We start from the raw sequence: 4,411 nt of genomic DNA on the forward strand, positions 1-4,411 counted from the left end.
TATATAAATCTGTTAGGAGCGTACGTCCTCGACCTCTGCGCGTCCCACCATTTTCAGCTAAAAAATAATAAATTATTACTATATTGAAATTTAAAAATAAATCAGTAATAAAATTAATACAATTTGTAAAATATACTTAACATTACTTTGAATTTCCACAGACTCGTCAAGTGTCTCCGGCACGCTTGAAGATCCAACAACTGTCTGCTGTTCAGTACTTACATCTTCCGAATTTGTAGTATTCTGTACAATACTAAGATCTCTTAATCTTCTTCTAGGCATTTTTCCTGCAACACATAAAATAGATACAATTTTAGTAAGAAATAACAATAATAGTAAATATAAAATAGTTAAATTATATAACATGACCAATGTTAATATTGTAACATTACATATAAATAAAAAATCATAAAATCTTACTACATCATAAATCGTAAATATCTTCGTCTACATCCTGACGAACCCATTGAAATTGTGTACTAGTACTAGGGATATTTTCATCTAAGTCTTGTTCTGGAAAAGGCAAAGTTTCTGATCTTTCACCGATGTCATCTCTACTTCCATTCCCCATGTCAAACAAGTCTCTAGGGGTGTTTCGGAGTACAACGTACCAACCCTTATCAATTGGATCTTTCGAGTAAAAAACTTGTTTAATCGAGAGAAATTAATCGAGAGAAATTCACCATTGTAAAACCAAACTGATCATTTTTAATTCCGCGAGCAGTATTAGCATCAGCCCAATCACATCGAAATAAGACAACTTTCCATTTTCCATAATAATCCAACTCAATAATGTTGGTTAGAAGTCCATAATACTCCATATTTCCCTCGACAGGATTACTGTCCCTAGCATTAGCGTAACTTGTAATTAAAGAATTAACAACTACTCCACAATTTTGAGTTCTCCTCAATATCTCGCGATATTTGGTATGAAATCTGAATCCATTCATGATGAAGCCACTATATCTTTTTACTACTCGATTCGGACCTTGGGAAAGCCATTTAACTTCGTCATTAACGATATTCCCACTCCAAACCTATTGAATCGAAAGTAAATTGAGTAATTATAAATGTTATGAGAAAACATTATTATTTGTCAACAAAATGTTGAGTTGCATACCGTTTGGCTTAACCATTCATGAAAAGATTCTGCGAATAACCTATTAATCTCGCGATGTTGTAATCTTCGTGATCGTGGACGAGATCTTAAGATTTGTTTGTACTCACTATGTTAAACACATGTTTAATTCGTTAAAAAATAAACAAATAAAAAAGAAGAAGAATATTTATCATATTCTAGAACTTACTTGCTTAATTGTTCAAGTGCATCGTGGTGGAAAAGAACATATCTATGTGCTTGTATCCAAGATCGGTCATCTAATTCTACTATTTCAACTTTGCCGATTGGTTCTCCACAACTTTGAAATAAATAAGTTTTGTCCAAGTTAGGATCATTGAGTCTGGCATTTCTACTTGGTCTGTTCAATCTTGTTTCAACATCTAAATATCTAGAACAGAATGTCATACACTCCTCTGCCAAGTAGCCTTCAGCAATTGATCCTTCCGGATAACGCTTGTTACGGCAATAAGGCTTCAATTTGCTTAGGAACCTAAACACTATATACAACATTATCAAAACTGGTAACTATAGGTATAAAGGTGAATGCCTTTGAAATAAATTAGCACCTTTCAATTGGATACATCCAACGATAGAAAACCGGCCCACCAATTATTGCTTCACCAGGGAGATGAATGACAAGGTGCACCATAATAGTGAAGAATGAAGGTGGAAAGATCTTCTCCAAATTGCATAATGTCAAAGCGGCTCAATCTTGTACTTTTTCAAGTTCTTCAACATTCAGAACTTTGCCACAAATTGCTTTCATTATATTGGACAGCTCAATTATACAGGACGTTACCTTCTTTGACATACAGCACCGTAAAGCAACTGGAAGTAGATCTTGCATCAGGATGTGATAGTCATGTGATTTTAATGAATATAGTCTTCGATCTTTAAGACTTACACATCGAGATATATTTGATGAATACGCATCCGGAACCTTTATATCCTTCAACACCGTGCAGAAGATTTCTCTCTCTTCCTTTGACATTGCAAAAATTGTAGGCGGCAACCAATATTTTCCATTAGGAAGTACTTGGGGATGAAGATCATGCCTAATCCCCATGTGAACTAAATCAAGTCGACTTTGAAGATTATCTTTTGATTTACCATCGACGTTCAAAATTGTCCGGATGATGTTCTCGCAGACATTCTTCTCAATATGCATCACATCAAGATTGTGGCGTAATATGTGATGCTCCCAATAAGGCAACTCAAAAAAATAGGGAGGATCCATTATATCTTGCAGCTCGATATAAGGCAACCCGTCAGGTTTCCAGCCTATATACTTTGAATCTTTAAAATATTTAAAATAAGGAATGGACAAGCAAGCTACATATATGGTAATAAAATTAATTCATACTTAAGTTGAATCAAATAATACTTAAGTTGAACCAAAATATAAAAACTTATTCATACTTCAAATAATAATTAATAATACTATTTGATAAAAATTAGTTATAAATTTAAAGACATTTAAAAATAATAAATATTAAAATCAAACATGTTTAATATAACAAAATAGTAATTTGAATATAATAATATCAAGAAAGAATCGTAGTTTACTTTTTATAAGTAAAGTGGAAATAAATTAATGTTATATAAATATTCAATAGCGATAGAACTTTTTTCAATTCTTTTTGAATTTTTTAAGATTCATCATACGTGGCGTTGTTACACATAGGGAGGATCCATTATATCTTGCAGCTCGATATAAGGCAACCCGTCAGGTGTCCAGCCTATATACTTCGAATCTTTAAAATATTTAAAATAAGGTTGGAGAGAAGGTCAGCTATTGTTGTAATTATAATGGACAAGCAAGCTACATATATGGTAATAAAATTAATTCATACTTATTCATACTTCAAATAAGTAATACTATAAGGTCAGGTTTCCAGCCTATATACTTTGAATCTTTAAAATATTTAAAACGTACCTTAATAAAACGTACCTGGTCTACTCCACTATCACCAGCAAACAGAGGCTGGAGTCCAAAAAGTAATATTTGTTAAGTAATTTAAAGTGAAAATGCATAGAAATAAGGAAAAAAAATTTAGCAACTAAACGGCCTGTACGTACCTAGAACAAATGTCAATGGCTGTGGTGTATTTAGTTGCACCAAATATTATTTCAGGTGCTCGATAGTACCTAGAACAGATGTAAGATTATAAGAGTAGCACCAAATATATTTCAGTTTAAGAAAATATAAAAACTTTATCTATATCAGTACCAAATTTTAATTCGAAGATTAAATGGCAGCTTCAGTTGAACCAATACTTGCAGGAGGAACAGGAAGCAGTAAATGAAGCTGTACCCCTCAGCAAAATCTGGCAAAACTGCACATCTTTTCAAACCATTTCTGCAAAAAAATACAAAATCTTTTATGAGCATACAAATGACTTCCACCTCTGCAAAAAAATTGTAAATACAAGGCACATAACACAATTAGCAAATCCAGTCAGCTGTTTCTTCAAACCTTGACTTTCCTAAAGTGCCCAAATCGAACACATTATCCTACATCTGAAAACAGGTTTCAGAATAAGTAGAAGCAAATACTAGCATGCTCATTCCCACTCACACATGAATCAGAGCATCATAGGAAATAATATCAATATTCTAAAGACAGAAAGCAAAAGAAAAAACTCCAATACTAACAATTTCGTTTAAGGACAACAGCCACCTCTTGTTCTCTTGACTCTCATCAAGAATTTTCAGCATGGCAGGCAATTCTCTTCTTTTTTGGTTCATTACCAACATTTCAGGAACATTATTTATAAAATTTCACAACCATTATTTTTATTAAGTTCTAGGTTTGGTGAACAAAAACAATATAATGAAAAAAATATCTTAGAACTTTTGACTTTGTCTCACAGAGCACTTCCTTTTTGGTAGTATGGAGGGTATGAAACTAAAAAGAATCCAACAGGAAACAAGTGAGGATAAAATGATTCACACAGAACTAGACATGAACAGGTTAACAACCCAATGTGTAGGTTCCCAAAAGACTATAATATATTACTCTTGCAAGCAAGTAAAGTGTCTTTTTCTTGCATGCAAAAATTCTTTTATTTGATTCAAAATGCATGAAAAGGAAAAATCAATATTAGGCTAGACTCTAGAGACAGCCGAGGAGAAAATTAGAAAGAATCTTCACATAATTTCAAGAATGGTGAAATAGAACATAATGTCAATAAAACTATAAATTCATATAAACCTGGTTTTACTGCAGAGATTGAAAAACCAAACAACAGCCCAGTAAGCTCAAAACTCAAAAGGTCCCTTTCCAGGACG

The 4,411-nt window shown here is 32.7% G+C and overlaps 1 long non-coding RNA gene across 1 annotated transcript; it reads right to left on the bottom strand.

Annotated features, from left to right (window-relative positions):
• On the bottom strand, window positions 1-3,403 carry LOC121206667 (uncharacterized). Its single transcript, XR_005901774.1, has 4 exons — window positions 3,351-3,403; window positions 3,200-3,268; window positions 147-287; window positions 1-57 (listed from the first exon to the last, which is right to left on the bottom strand). It is a non-coding gene; the product is annotated as an uncharacterized lncRNA (long non-coding RNA).
• Window positions 3,404-4,411: the final 1,008 nt, after the last annotated feature.

Source organism: Gossypium hirsutum, chromosome A09 (genome assembly GCF_007990345.1).
Source record: "Gossypium hirsutum isolate 1008001.06 chromosome A09, Gossypium_hirsutum_v2.1, whole genome shotgun sequence".
Taxonomy (NCBI): domain Eukaryota; kingdom Viridiplantae; phylum Streptophyta; class Magnoliopsida; order Malvales; family Malvaceae; genus Gossypium; species Gossypium hirsutum.